Here is a 16,705-nt window from a genome sequence, read left to right on the forward strand (position 1 = left end):
GTCATGTGAAATGAAGTTCATACTACAGCCAGCTTCAGTCACATGTGTGAAAGAGTCTAAGGGGATGGGAGGGAGCTAAAGGTACGAGTAAAAAGTAGAGGGCACAAATGTGTACTTTAAAGTTTACCATCAAGTTACAGCACAACAAAAAACATAAAATTGTTTGCAAACATTTTTGTCAAGACATATGAAAGTAGTAGAAAAAACTTGTAAAAATTATATTAAAGAGTTTCCAACGCACACACATGCTTTCTCATAGAATGTTTTGGTGAAGTCGTGGCTAGAAAAAACAAGAAAATTTGCAAATTTATGGAAATTTTCGCACGCCTTAACACATACGCGTAGTTGAACACTCACGCTTTTGCTAGCAAATATTCACAATTTTGTTTTAAGGGAGTTTTTTTTTTGTATTATTAAGTTAGTTAACTTGTTTAAACATGCTTTTGCCAATTTTTCCATTTGCAAAATGTCTCAGAATTTGAGAAGTTTGGTAAAGAAATGAGCTATATTATAGTCTTAATCAGAAATTTCAATAGCTTGACATTTTTCCTCAATGTGCCCTGGAAGCGAATCAGCAGGAACTTGTGATCAAGTAATAATCAGATTAGCTTCAATCGTGGGTCTTTATACAGTCTTAGATTAGCTTCAATCGTGGCTCTTTATACAGTCTTGGATTAGCTTCAATCGTGGCTCTTAATTCAGTCTTGGATTACCTTCAATTTTGGTTCTTTATTTAGTCTTGGATCAGCTTCAATTGTGGCTTTTTATACGTTCTTGGATTGGCTTCAATCATGGCTTTTTATACCTTCTTGGATTACCTTCTATCGTGACTCTTTATTCAGTCTTGGAATAGCTTCAATAGTCACTCTTTATACAGTCTTGGATTAGCTTCAAACTTGACTCTTTATTTAGTCTTGGAGTAGCTTCAATCGTGGCTCTTTATACAGTATTGCAGTAGCTTCAATCGCGACTCTTTATTCAGTCTTGGATTAGCTTCAATCGTGGCTCTTTATACTGTCCTGGTTTAGCTTCAATATTGGGTCTTGAATCAGTCTTGGAGTAGCTTCAATCATGGCTCTTTATACAGTCTTGGAGTAGCTTCAATAATGGCTTTTTTCATTCTTGGATTAACATCAATCATGGGTCTTTATAAAGTCTTGGATTAGCTTCAATCGTGGCTCTTTATACAGTCTTGGATTAGCTTCAATCTTGGGTCTTGAATCAGTCTTGGAGTAGCTTCAATTATGGCTCTTTATATAGTCTTGGATTAGCTTCAATCGTGGCTTTTTTCAGTCTTGGATTAACATCAATCATGGGTCTTTATAAAGTCTTTGATTAGCTTCAATCATGGCTCTTTATACAGTCTTGGATTAGCTTCTATCGTGGCTTTTTTCAGTCTTGGATTAACATCAATCATGGGTCTTTATAAAGTCTTGGATTAGCTTCAATCTTGGCTCTTTATACAGTCTGGGATTAGCTTCAATCTTGGGTCTCGAATCAGTCTTGGACTAGCTTCAATCGTGGCTCTTTATACAGTCTTGGATTAGCGTCAATCGTGGCTGTTTATAGAGTCTTGGATTAGCTTCAATCGTGGCTCTTTATTCATTCTTGGATTAGCTTCAGTCGTGGCTCATTATTTAGTCAATTCATGCTCTTTATTCTGTCTTGGATTAGCTTCAATCCAGGCTCTTTATTCAGTCCTGCATTAGCTTCATCGTGGCTTTTTTCAGTCTTGGATTAACATCAATCATGGGTCTTTATAAAGTCTTTGATTAGCTTCAATCGTGGCTCTTTATACAGTCTTGGATTAGCTTTAATCTTGGGTCTCGAATCAGTCTTGGAGTAGCTTCAATCGTGGCTCTTTATACAGTCTTGGATTAGCTTCAATCGTGGCTGTTTATACAGTCTTGGATTAGCTTCAATCGTGACTCTTTATTCAGTCTTGGATTAGCTTCAATCGTGGTTCCTTATACAGTCTTGGATTAGCTTCAATCTTGGGTCTTGAATCAGTATTGGAGTAGCTTCAATCATGGCTCTTTATACAGTCTTGGATTAGCTACAATCTTGGCTTTTTTCAGTCTAGGATTAATATCAATCATGGGTCTTTATAAAGTCTTGGATTAGCTTCAATCGTGGCTCTTTATACAGTCTTGGATTAGCGTCAATCGTGGCTGTTTACAGAGTGTTGGATTAGCTTCAATCGTGGCTCTTTATTCATTCTTGGATTAGCATCATTCGTTGCTCTTTATTTAGTCTGGGGTTAGCTTCAATCGTGGCTCATTATTTAGTCTTGGATTAGCTTCAATCCATGCTCTTTATTCTGTCTTGGATTAGCTTCAATCCAGGCTCTTTATTCAGTCCTGGATTAGCTTCATTCATACGTCTTTATACAGTCTTGGATTAGCTTCAATCGTGGCTCTTTATACAGTCTTGGATTAGCTTCAATCGTGGGTCCCTATACAGTCTTGGATTAGCTTCAATCTTGGGTCTTTATTCAGTCTTGGAGAAGCTTCAATCGTGTATCTTTATACAGTATTGGATTAGCTTCAATCGTGGCTCTTTATGCAGACTTGGATTAGTTTCAATCATGGCTCTTTATATAGTAGTGGCTTTTTATACAGTCTTGGATTAGATTTAATCGTGGCTCTTTATTCATTCTTGGATTAGCTTCAATCCTGGCTCTTTATTTAGTCTTGGATTAGCTGCATTCGTGGCTCTTTATTTAGTCTTGGATTGGCTTCAATCGTGGCTCTTTATTAATTCTTGGATTAGCTGCAATCGTGGCTCTTTATTTAGTCTTGGATTGGCTTCAATCCAGACTTTTTACTCAGTATTGGATTAGCTTCAATCCAGTCTCTTTATTCAGTCTTGGATTAGCTTCAATCGTGGCTCTTTTTTAGTCTTGAATTAGCTGCAGTCGTGGCTCTTTATTTAGTCTTGGATTGGCTTCAATACAGGTTCTTTATTCACTCTTGGCTTAGCTTCAATCCAGGCTCTTTATACAGTCTTTGATTAGCTTCAATCGTGGCTCTTTACTGTCACTGTCATATTTAAAATTTCCTCAGCCATCTTCTTAAGAGACGAGCTTCTATTAATGACCATTTTATTTCCTGCGATCAAATCACCTCTCTTCTCTAAATTACACCCAATGCTACCCACACTGCTGCCATTTCTCTTCCTTTTTAATAGTATTTTTTAATTTATTTCCTTTTTTATTTTAATTGCTCTAATTTCAAAGCAATTAAAGTTGTTGTTTCAAAAATTATTTAGCTTTTTTAAAAAAAAAAAAATAACAATCAACATTTTAACGCATCAAACACGTATTTGTCATTATTTTTCTTTATTTTTTTTTGTAAAGCAACAAAATTTTAATGAACAACAATACAAATGAGAGAAATTCAGCAACAATTTCATTATCATCATCACCGGAAACACTCAACACGGATACTAAAATTGCAATTTTGATAAATGATGGAAAATAAAGGATTTACCTTCAATTCCTGTCTTCTCATACAATAAGTGTCAAATATTTGAAAAACAAAACAAGTAGACAACAGCATCATCATTCTGCAACATCATTATTATATAACTGAATGGTCTCCAAGTGGAAGGAACTACCTTAAGTGGTAGGACACAATAATGAATGGCAAACTGTTAAAAAATATTTATAACTGAAAACAATTTTGTAGAGGTGCACACAAAATTAAATTGAATTTAAAAATGCAAACACAGAGAAACATTAAAACAAAAAAAGTTTGGTGCTTCAAATGAGAGAGGTCGAGGGTACTTGAAACTGGGGAAAAAAAAGTTTGCAAAACGTGGTCAGAGCTTAAGAGAATGAAATCGTTTTACTATAAGGAGCTGATCTTTGATACACCCCAGAGGAGAAAGTTGATTTTAACCTATATAGGAACATGGCTATTTTGACTCCCCCGTCTATGGGGGAGTCAAAACGTAATTTCGTCAAACGAAATTACAAACCAAATAACTTATGGATTTTTGTAAGGCATACTCAAAACTAGGAGTGGGTTATTTTGTTATGTCATGAATCCTTCCCACTTAAGGTGGAAAATCTTGTCATTCCTTAACAGCACTGCATAATTGTAGGTATTTACACCTTTCTTTTTTCGGCTTGTAGGCTTTTTCTAGCAAACCCAAAACAGAAAAGTTATTAATCGACACATTGTGACAAATTTCCAGCAATTATAGCGAGAAGTGTTTTCTGTCATGTTTTTGCCAACAACTTTTCTATTCTTGTTAGTGCAAGGTTTGGCAGGTTTTTTCCTGTTTGTTTTAATTACAACAATCTTCAAACACTTGTGTATAGGTGGCGCCTCTCTAGAAAACAAGGAAAAACTTTCCAGGCTTAATTGCTACAATTGAGTGACGAAGAATTTATGTATGCTGAAATGAAATATTCATAATAACGAGTATGAAAGTTTTTTTTCAACTCTCAAGCTGTAAAATAATTTAAGGATGCTTGAAGTTGACACAGCATAATTGTAAGGACTCACTCATTATTAGAATAAAGGAAAATTTAAAGGAGTTTCAAGCAGCAATTGAGGAAATTTTATGAAATTATGTTCATTAAACAATTGTCAACTAATCTTGTTAATGGAATTGGTTTTAGTATTAAACCAAAAACAAATTTGAATCTTGTATAAAACTATAAAATTATAAGCATTTCATTGTAAGTTTAAGGGATATTTTTCTTTCCTTTAATACATTATTATTTTCCTTATATTTTTTTGTGTAAATTATCACTTGGCACGCCCCAAACATGCGCCATCAATGTCATGTTTTTAAATACTCTACCATGGACACACTCCTCTAGCCCGGGAGTGTAGGTCACGTTTTGCCAATAAAATCTATCAAAGTCAAACAAAAAACTGCATGTGTTTGCTGAACATTAAATGCGTATTTATTCATTCATTCTTTCCTTTCGTTTAGTTTAGCTCAGTTCAGTCACTCACTATTGAACTTATTTCCATCAATTTTAATTGATTTAATTAGAAAAATTCTTGCTTTTTTGAGTTTCGTGCTTTTAATTTTATTTGGATACTAAATTGACATAAATTGCTTGAAAATGTTGTATATCTACAACAAATTGTATTGCGTAGTTTGTATTATCTTTGTTTAATGGTTAAATGTTGCGTATTTTCAGGAAATTTATGTGTAATTTCGCTGTAATTAAAGGAATTTAATGTGTTTTTAGCAATTCTTATAGAGTTTGAGAAAATTTGGAAAAATAAGGGATTTTAAATGTGGATAGTTCACGATTTCCTTTTAAAGTTGAAGCATTTTTTTCATTGAATTTGGTTTAAGATTTAAAATCTCCTTCTAGACCCTTCACCATGATTGCCAAGGTTATATATGGATTTATTACTCCGTTTGTAATTTCCACATTTCATTTGCTACCTCATAAAGTAGATATATTATGGATCGTTATAGATACAGCCATTTCCGTCGAAAGTTCCTCTGAGACCAACCGTCTGCGCAAGATCCTGTCGAAAACACCAACTGTTCAAGGTTATATTCAGAAACTGGTTGGTAGGTGGACCACTGATGTACGTGAAATACTAGAAGTGCTCATGAACACTCATATTCCGGGCAACCTGCCACTAGATATGGCTGGTGGATCCCAACCAAACAATATTGACGAGCATATGGTCAAATGGGCCATACGGAGTTTTGACTCTTTTAAGTCTCCGGGACCGGATGGCATAATACCTGCTGATCTACAAAATAATATAGATCTAGTCACTCCTTGGCTGATAACTATTTATCATGCATGTCTTATATGGTCGTACATACAAAATCGGTGGACCGAATGTTCTGTAATATTCATTGCTAAAGGAGGGAAAATGTCACACAACAAAGCAAACGATTTGAAATCAATTAGTTCATCACCATTATTGCTAAAAACCCTTGAGAGAATCATCTACATTCACATACGATTGTCTTTGAAACAAGCATCAATATCTTCTTTTCAACACTCCTACATGAAGGGCAAATCTGTTGAGACAGCACTTCACTCCTTAGTGGGATATATTGACAAATCCCTTGAATTTGGTAATTTCACATTAGTGGCCTTTCTGGATATAGAAGGAGGAGCTATCAATAATGTAGAATCAGCGACTATAGTTTCACCTCAACAGGATCTTGGTCTGGACCAATCAACTGTAAGGTTTATTATGAACCTGCTACGATACAGGATCATTCGTTCCTTCGGTGAAATCTGGTCATAAATTGTCTGTTCAGGAAGTTGGATCTCATGGGTTATAAAACTGTCGACTACGTATATGACGTTGAAGTGGCAGTCTCTGGGATCCATAGGATCATTAGTTCCGAATAGGGAACGGCAGTGATCCCGAGAATGGCCAATAGGGGTACGCCTCAAGGAGGCGTCTTATCACCACTTCTGTGGAATCTGGCCATAAATTGGATCTCATGGGTTATAGAACTATCGACTTCGCGGATGACGTTGCTGTGGCAGTCTCTGGGATCCATTTGGCCATGATTACACAACGCTTGGAATATGCACTTCAGTGTACTAAGTCGGTGGAGTACTGATAATGGATTGAGTGCAAACCCAAGCAAGATCGAGCTTGTAGTGTTCACAAGCAAGTACAAGATTCCTCACTTCACCGATGAAATGGTGTTGAACTAACACTATCGGACAATGCAAAATACTTGGGAGTTATTCTGGTTAGTAAACTATCCTGGAAACCCGATACACTTTCAAGGACAATAAAAGCCTTGACGGCAATACATGTCTTTAAGAAGGCCATAGGAAAGCAGTAGGGTATTAGACCCCAGTTTGTTAACTGGCTATCTGATACAGTTATTAAGCCGACATTATTCTATGGGGCCTCTGTCTGGTGGAATACACTAGACAAAGGCTCAATTTGTATGATATTCGAGAGGGTTTTAAGAAGAATGGCAATCCCGATTATAGGAGCTCTAAGAACGACCTATATAGAACTGGATCCCTATGGATCTAATGACCAGAGAAATGACATTTACCTCGGCCTTCATGCTAAATGCGAATGGGGCGTGGAAACATGCCCCATATGGTCACGCCAGTATAATAGATAGCATTCGGAATCTTCCGGATAATATCGATTACTGCATTTCTAGGCCCTTCATGGTGAGGAACTTCGTTGTCTCAATTCTGCACAACACGGAAGTAATGGACGGACTCGTAGGGGTCTACATTCAGGAATTCGATACTAGGCTATCTTTTAGAATCTCTAGGCTATCTTTTAGAATCCCTTCATTGCGAGGAACTTTGGTTTCTCCATTCCGCACAACACGGAAGTAATGGTCGGATCTTTACATGACACAACAAGCCTCTCAGTCTATACGAACGGTTCTAGGAAGGGAGATCGAGCTGGCATAGGTGTCTACATTCAGGAATTCGAAACTAGGCTATCTTTTAGAATCTCTAGGCTATCTTTTAGAATCCCTTCATGGCGAGGAACTTCGGTTTCTCAATTTCACACAACACGAAAGTAATGGACGGAGCTTTTCACGACACAACAAGTCTCTCAATCTATACGGACGGTTCTAGGAAGAGAGATCGAGTTGGCATAGGTGTCTACATTCAGGAATTCGAAACTAGGCTATCTTTTAGAATCCCAAATGGATCTCAAGTTAACAGGATGGCGAGACATTCAACAGTAGTACTCAAGTGGGTAGGTGGATACGGAGATATTACGGGCAACTGTGTTGCTGACGATTTGGCGAAAAAAAGCGTAATGCTACCTGACGGATGCATATACTTCCTATGTGGGATTCCGTCATCCAAATGAAAGCTTCATATTAGTATCTTCTACTATGAGCTCGCTCAGACAAGATGGGGTCGAGATCCCACATTTACATTTATTTCTTGGCTTGACTCGCACACAATTGAGTGATGCAATGGCGGTCATTGCACTTTTGGCAACCATGCGAGGAGACTTGGCATGCCCTACAACGTCTTCTGTAGAAGTTGTCAAAATGAGGAGGAGGCTGAGACAATTTTTCATCTGCTTTGTCACTGTGCGGCATTAGGAGATCTACGCTTAAGGTTTCTGGGACATCGTTCCCTAAATACTCTTAATTAGGCCAGACACGGAAATCTCCACGGAGTGTCCTAATAGTCGCCTATTCACCTAATAGTCGCCAAAAATACATAACTTCTTTATTTCTTCATAAAAATGTTTGAAATTTTGTATTTGTATTAAGATTAACATAACCGATCGATCGATAAATATTTCGATGTTCAAATACAGGGTTTGGCCAAGGAAGCATTGACGTTCTAAAAGTATCAAAGAAATTGCATGTAAGTGGCTGAAACTTAGTCCAAAAATAAAGAATTAAATATATAATCGAAAAAAATTGGTCATTCAAATTTCTTATTACATATACAGGGTTTGGCCAAATAATCATGGACGTTTTAAAAGCAGTGAAAAAATCAAGTTATTCATGTAAATGCCTGAAATTTGGTCCAAAAATAGAGAATAGCATAAGTGATTGAAAAAATGGTCGTACAAATTTCGGAATACATATACAGGGTTTGGCCAAACTAACGTGGACGTTTTGAAATTATCGAAAAAGTTAAGTTATTCATGTAAAATTTGAAATTTGGTGTACATTTAAGAAAAACACACTAGATCCATCGCAAAAAATATTAGAAATTGCATACAGGAGTTAGCCAAATAAACATTGACGTTATAAAAGTATCGAAAAAAGTATGTAATTTTTGTACACGGCTTAAATTAGGTTTATAATTAAAAATAACATAAATAATCCATTGAAAAAATTTCGACATACAAATACATGGTTTGGCCAATTCAGCATTGACTTAAATAACTCTCAAACTTACATAATTTTTGAAATTGACCAAAAAAATACAAAAAAATGTGTAAAATATGAAGGCACTGAAGTCGTTCTGGTTATTGGAATGCAAGATAATTGCAGCTGAAATTTATAGAACTTACTCTTGATACTTTATAGTATTAGATGTAATTTACACTTAACCTCTAATAGCCCCATTTAATTTGTTCTGGCCTTTCAAACTTTTTTTTAATTTAGATTCTATAGATTTAAAACTAGTTCATAATCACTTCACTTTTATATAAAAAGAACACGCAAAAACTCCTTAATAACTACATGGAATGGTTAACTGCTAACTATTTTATAAAAACATGTGCTAATTTGCAAAAGAAAACTTTAAAAAAAAGCACAGGATACTTCGATTCAAAAGTAAAAATCACATTTTTATAATATTAAAATGACAAGAAAAAACCTTTGACTTTACAACACTATAAATGGCCACACAGTTACTTTATAGCCAAAATAATAATGATACTTTATATTATGATGTGTTAAGAAAAATTTACCATCAAAATTTTATAAAAATTAAAAAAACAAAAAAAAATTTTCTAGTTTTCTATTTATGACCAATGATGTTGACAATTTTTGTTTTTAAGATTCCAATCTTACGGGCTATTTATGGTCAATCATTTGTTACCAAATGTGTAAATAAAAATCAAAGTATTTTCATTTTTATTATTATTTACCCAACGTTTCGTTTGTTTGTTTCAAACTTCTTCAGGGGTTTTCTTTTATTGTTGAATTCTAGCGACAAAAACATATAAATATTTTATTATAAATCATTGAAAAACTTAAGATATCACAGTTCAACTTACGAAATTCTATTGTTTACATTGTCAATTAACTTATTATTTAAAAAACTGGACTTCACGACACAGAATTAATAAATAAATAAATAATCATTACAACACAAACATATACTATAAGTCAAACTTAATACTAATATCACAGAACTTCAACTGATTTAATAATTAAATATTGCAGCGGAATATTGCAGTTTTGTGTTATCCTTGTCCTCTTTCGTGTTCATTGTATTGTGTATTTTTTGTTGTATTCTTAAGCTGTTGTTGGCCGGAATATACCACCGTGCACTGGTGCGTAATTCATAATCTTATCTCCTCTCTTTCTTCGGAACTTTTTCCTCTTTACCTTTCAATCTCTTCATCGCATCTGAATGTCCACCTTCTTTTTTCATTTCTATAGGTAGCACAAAGGCACCTATTTCCAAAGGCACCTATTAACCTAACCTAGCCATTTTTTTTTATAAATGACTGATACATCAATCAATATATCCGCTATGGTCTAACTTATAACCCAGGAAGGTGGAAATATTTTGCTTATTTTTGACTTGGAACATTTTGCTACTAATTGAATTATATTCAAGTTTCCTCCAACCAACTTTCACATTTTGCTTATTTTCTTTAATATTATTTTATTTTTTGCAAACTAGACAACTTATTTATGACTGCAAGAGTTTGCATGCTTAAAACGTAGACATAATTTTGTGGTCTTCCCCCTTTTTTTGTTAAACAATTATTTCTATTTGTGCAAAAACAACATAAAACTTTTTTAAAAAACATATGTTAAATATTAGGAATGTTACAAAAACCTCGAAAACAAACCATAAAAATAATTTTTATTACTTTTGTTTACAACAACAGGCAGAGGGAGAGCTAAAAAAATATATAAAAAATATGAAAAATATTAAAATAAATAAAACACGAAAAGGAAGAAGTATCAATAACCCTTCATCATAAAATGGGAAATAAAAACTTCAACCCATAAGATTTCCATGCTATTTTTTTTAAAGAACAGGGGGAGCATTATTTTTTTGTATTTTCAGCAAAATACTAAAATAAAATATTATTTTTTTGTTGGCATTTTAATATTTTTATTGTTGCTATTTTTCTTTATAATTTCTTAGGTACAAGTATGTTGTTATGTAAGTTGGGAAGATGGCAGGAAAAATTGAAATTCTGCATTTAGCTGTTTTATTGGGAAGCTCCTTTACGTTTTCAAATTTTAGGGTTTCTTTAAGGTGCAAGAAATTCATACATACAACTTAGTTGTAAGAATGTATGTTATTTAGTTTCAGTTTGTAGCGGGAGTTGTTTGAAGTAGCAGCATCATAGAGTCATAAATTTAAGGATCACATAAATCTCAGTCAAATTTATATACATACGTATGAAGGTAATACAGCAGAGTTTGTACAATTAGCACACTTGTTTAAAATTAATCGAATATAAATAAAATAATTACACAAAACTTGTGTAAAAATTAATATTCTCTTTATATTTAAAGATTTCAATCCAAATATTTTCTATATACACAGAATTTTAAACGATTATTCGGAAAACCGTTTCAGTGAATATTCGATTAATCGAAAAAATTTGCAAAATTCTGGAATATCATAAGTATCTTAGTTTAAATATAGAATTTTTTTCTAAATTTAAACGAATTATCAGAAAACCGAATAATCGTTTACAAAATTAATCGAATAAAATAAAAAAATAAATACCAAAATTTTGTATAATTTCATATTCTTTTTATATTTAAAGATTTTATGCAAAATTTTGGTTATAAAACCAAAAATTTTGACGATTATTCGGAAAACCGTTTCAATAAATATTCGATTAATCGAAAAAATTTTTAACATTTTGAAGTAGCATAAGCATCTTAGCTTATATATGTTATTTTTAACTATATTTAAAAAAAAAGATAGGAAACACGAATAATCGATTAAAAAATTAATCGAATAAAAATACGGAATTTACACAAAAATTGTGTAAAAATTCATAGTCTCTTTATATTTAAAGATTTTATTGAAAATTTTAATTTTATAACAAAAATTTGGATGATTATTCGGAAAACCGTTTCAATAAATATTCGATTAATCGAATATCTTGGTTTAAATATGTAATTTTTTAAAAAATTTAAAAGAATAATCGGAAACCCGAATGATCGATTACAAAAAGATTTAAGATTTGGTGGGAACTATTGTCTATTGCCGTTTTTCCTCTAGGACCTTTTGTTAGCAATCCACGAGTGATTTTAGATTTTTCATATAAAAATTGATATTTGGTGGGAAATATGAGTGATCACAGATTATTGTCCTTTTTCCTCTAGGACCTCTTGTTAACGATCTATGAGAGATTTTAGATTTTTCATATAAAAATAGATATTTGTTGGGAAATATGAGTGATCACAGATTATTGTCCTTTTTCCTCTAGGACCTCTTGTTAACGATCTATCAGTGATTTTAGATTTTTCATATAAAAATCGATATTTGGTGGGAAATATGAGTGATCACAGATTATTGTCCTTTTTCCTCTAGGACCTCTTGTTAACGATCCATGAGTGATTTTAGATTTTTCATATAAAAATCGATATTTGTTGGGTAATATGAGTGATCACAGATTATTATTCTTTTTCCTCTAGGACCTCTTGTTAACGATCTACGAGTGATTTTAGATTTTTCATATAAAAAGTGATATTTGGTGGCAAATATGAGTGATCACAGATTATTGTCCTCTTTCCTCTAGGACCTCTTGTTAACGATCTACAAATGATTTTAGTTTTTTTATATAAAAATCGATATTTGGTGCGAAATATGAGTGATCACAGATTATTGTCCTTTTTCCTCCAGGACCTCTTGTTAACGATCTATGAGTGATTTTAGATTTTTCATATAAAAATCGATATTTGGTGGGAAATCTGAGTGATCACAGATTATTATTCTTTTTCTTCTAGGACCTCCTGTCAAGGATCTATGAATTTTTTTAGATTTTTCATATAAAAATCGATATTTGGTGGGAAATATGAGTGATCACAGATTATTATTCTTTTTCTTCTAATTATTTTGTATTTTTCATATAAAAATCTTTTCTGTCTGCTATTTATTCATCCATTACTGCATAAATATGAGTAACATAGTGATTGTTAGGAAGTTAAGAGGTAAAGAAAATAAAAATAACTAAATATTTTATGTATGAATGTGAATGTTGATGAAAAATACTATCTGAAGTACTGCTTCCAAAGAGGCATATGTGAATCAAATGTGAACTACATTGAATGAGTCGGTGTCTGTGAGAGGGACTCACCATTTAGTCGGTGTCTGTGAGAGGGACTCACGTGATCGGCTACGGTTTCTGTTAGCCGTGTTAACAGAGTACTATTGAGTAAGTGCTCATGTGATGAGGTTGAATCCTATTTCTAATGACATCTGTATGTTATGATGAAAACGATGAAGAGTGACTATGACTGTGACATTGAGCAATGAGGATGTTCATTAATTCATTTCGGTATCGATGCATACACGAATATGTAATGGTCCTGATTGGTCCTGACCGGAACATGATCCCACACAAAGGGACAAGTGAGTTGCCTAAGTTAACCTACATCGAATTATTAGCAAGTAGCTTTCAAATTATTCCATGATTATCTCTCTAATATGTGCCTTTTCAAAGGCAATCATAGTTTCAAATCCGATTTTCCGATATAAAAATAACTATGATCGTTTAGGGTTTGATTTTGACCATTTTTGTTTATTTAATATTTAAAATTCTTGTCTCAAACGAATCCAGCAACATTTTCACCCACTTACTAAACATGTAGCGCTGCAGCTCATAAAACAAGTGTGGTGCGTACAAATTTCAAAATGCTCATTTTGCACGCTTATTTATCAAAATTAAATTCAAGAAATTGCAAGAAATATTTATACAAACGTGGCAAAAAAAAAAGAAAACACGGCGACAACATATGTTGGTAATGGGCACAAAATTCAAAAAGAAACTCATATATAAAAAAATTAACTTGGCAGCGGTGGGATTCGAACCCACGCCTCCGAGGAGACTGGTGCCTTAAACCAGCGCCTTAGACCGCTCGGCCACGCTACCTTGACAATGAAGGCAACAGCATTTATTTTTGTTTTTTCTCAGTGCTGCATGCCCCAAAACCAAAATCTGCTCATGCTTGTCTTCAATTCGAAATAATTTCTTAAATATTTAATGGGAATTTATTTTTAAAAGGATTAAAATTTTAAATATTTATAATGTTTCGGTAGAAATTACGAGCACAAGACAATTTTTTATTGTTTGGCTGTTGTTGTGGTATGTTTGTAGCACTAGTTAGTTCGTTTTCGTTTTCTTATTCTATTTTAATATTAGAATTTCAAATAATGTAAAGTGTTTTAACATTGTAGCTATAAGCCAACAAGGTCTCATACATTCATGCTGTAAACTCATTCACCTGCAAGCAGTATGAATGTATTTATAGAAAGATTTAGAGCAGTGGTCGGCATTCATAGTCACCAATAGCCAAAAATGATAACAAAGTTCTTAGAATTTTTCAAATCAATAGCTACAAATAGCTACACAGATTACAATGGAGAAATAAAGCTCAAAACATATTTTTATAATCCATATTCCATGTTCTCTATATGCCGACCAATGATTTAAAGGTAAGTGGGAAAGCATGCATGTTTGTAAGCATGTAAGTAGTAATGCAACCCTTACTAAAGCTAGTAACAAAACAAATTATCCATTTGTTACCTCAGAATTCTTAAGGGAATTATTTCATAATGCAAAAGCTACAATAAAATTCTCCAAGCAGAAGACTTTGCAAAAATAAAATAAAATTTTGTAAAATTTAAAACTAGCGTTTTTCAACTTTAGCAAAAAAAACTGATGAAAATATAAAAACTAAACATAATCAGATGTACTCGTATAACAAGTGCACTTCTTTTACAATTTTTTTCTTCTTGTTTTCATTGTGCCTTTTGTCTTAACACCTTTGTTTGCCAACTGACAACACTTCCAAGCAGGGTTGTGCAACATTTTCCTATTTTATCGAAAAAAAAATACTCAAGATTTGAATTAAATAGAAAACATGGTTAATTTCCTTTTGGATTGTTATTTTGTAGACATCTGGCTGATTATTTTTAATGCAGCTTCGAATTTCTTCCTTCAATGCTCGATTGGTTGTGAGCTTGTTGGCATAGTCCTTTGACTTAAAATATCCCAAATGAAAAGGAGCCCAGTGCATTCGTACGTCGCGACGTTGGCCAGCCCTTCACCGTCAAGAGCGAGCGATATACGTCAATGATTACCAACTGCTTTTGGCCAGGTCCTGGTCATCTCATTTCATATGGAATATTCTGCATGGGCGATTTGAGGGCATGGTCATCTCACGTGGAAGTGATTTAGTGATAAGTATAATATATATTTTGGCCCCTTTCTTCCTTTAACTTAGGCCATATCATCCATTTGGTTGCCAATACCCTAAGTTGTAGTTATTGCTTTGCCATTCTTTTTGTTCTTCAGTGTTTTTATTTTTGATATTTTGCATATATTCCTACTATATGAGTAGCTGTTGTACAAGCTGGATGATTTTCTTATCCTGAAACAAAATCATATTATCCTTGGAGTGTAACAAATGCAAAATTTTCCACACATTTAAATGTATATTGTTGGATTGTGAGTGTGCGGATAATTTCATATGTATAAGTAGCAGAGGCTGGGAATGTGTGAGGCACACACATCCTCTCAAATGTATTAAATGAGCAGTGTGTAGCTGTACAGAGTTGAATCTAAAACAATAAACCGAATGCACCTGAATAAAATTGGGTTTAAGTGGTTGCAAGTTGGCAAAAATAAAAAAAAGTTTTTTTTTATATTTCCTTCTTTCCATTTTATTATGAAAACCTACACTGAATATATGAAAGTACACTTTTTGTGTGTGTGGCAAGTTGTAGGGCATAAATTTGAGAATATGAGTAGTTGACTGAATATATGCATATAAATGTTACATGTAGATATGTATATTTGCTAAAATATGTATATCCTTGTGTGGTATATGCTAAATATCCTGATGTTGAATTGTAAGTTTTTTTTCATAGGAGCAAATAGAGATGTTAGAAATAAAACGATTACTTTTGAATCAACAGTGAAAAGGAAGCTAAAGATCAACTCCAAATTGAGACTAACTCTAAACCGAGCCTAACTCTACCTCTAAACCGAGCTTAACTCTACTCTACTCTAACTCTACTCTAACTCTACTCTAACTCTACTCTAACTCTACTCTAACTCTACTCTAACTCTACTCTAACTCTACTCTAACTCTACTCTAACTCTACTCTAACTCTACTCTAACTCTACTCTAACTCTACTCTAACTCTACTCTAACTCTACTCTAACTCTACTCTAACTCTACTCTAACTCTACTCTAACTCTACTCTAACTCTACTCTAACTCTACTCTAACTCTACTCTAACTCTACTCTAACTCTACTCTAACTCTACTCTAACTCTACTCTAACTCTACTCTAACTCTACTCTAACTCTAACTCTACTCTAACTCTACTCTAACTCTACTCTAACTCTACTCTAACTCTACTCTAACTCTACTCTAACTCTACTCTAACTCTACTCTAACTCTACTCTAACTCTACTCTAACTCTACTCTAACTCTACTCTAACTCTACTCTAACTCTACTCTAACTCTACTCTAACTCTACTCTAACTCTACTCTAACTCTACTCTAACTCTACTCTAACTCTACTCTAACTCTACTCTAACTCTACTCTAACTCTACTCTAACTCTACTCTAACTCTACTCTAACTCTACTCTAACTCTACTCTAACTCTACTCTAACTCTACTCTAACTCTACTCTAACTCTACTCTAACTCTACTCTAACTCTACTCTAACTCTACTCTACTCTAACTCTACTCTAACTCTACTCTAACTCTACTCTAACTCTACTCTAGCTCTATTCTAACTCTACTCTAACTCTACTCTAACTCTACTCTAACTCTAACTCTACTCTAA

The 16,705-nt window shown here is 33.5% G+C and overlaps 1 protein-coding gene and 1 non-coding gene across 2 annotated transcripts in view; one reads left to right on the forward strand and one right to left on the reverse strand.

Annotated features, from left to right (window-relative positions):
* Positions 1-16,705, forward strand: part of GstS1 (Glutathione S transferase S1) — a 491,998-nt gene that overhangs the window by 192,511 nt on the left and 282,782 nt on the right. The gene's annotated exons all lie outside the window — the stretch shown is intronic.
* Positions 13,694-13,775, reverse strand: TRNAL-AAG (transfer RNA leucine (anticodon AAG)). Its single transcript has one exon. It is a non-coding gene; the product is annotated as a tRNA-Leu (tRNA).

This window comes from Calliphora vicina, chromosome 5 (assembly GCF_958450345.1).
Source record: "Calliphora vicina chromosome 5, idCalVici1.1, whole genome shotgun sequence".
NCBI classification, from domain to species: domain Eukaryota; kingdom Metazoa; phylum Arthropoda; class Insecta; order Diptera; family Calliphoridae; genus Calliphora; species Calliphora vicina.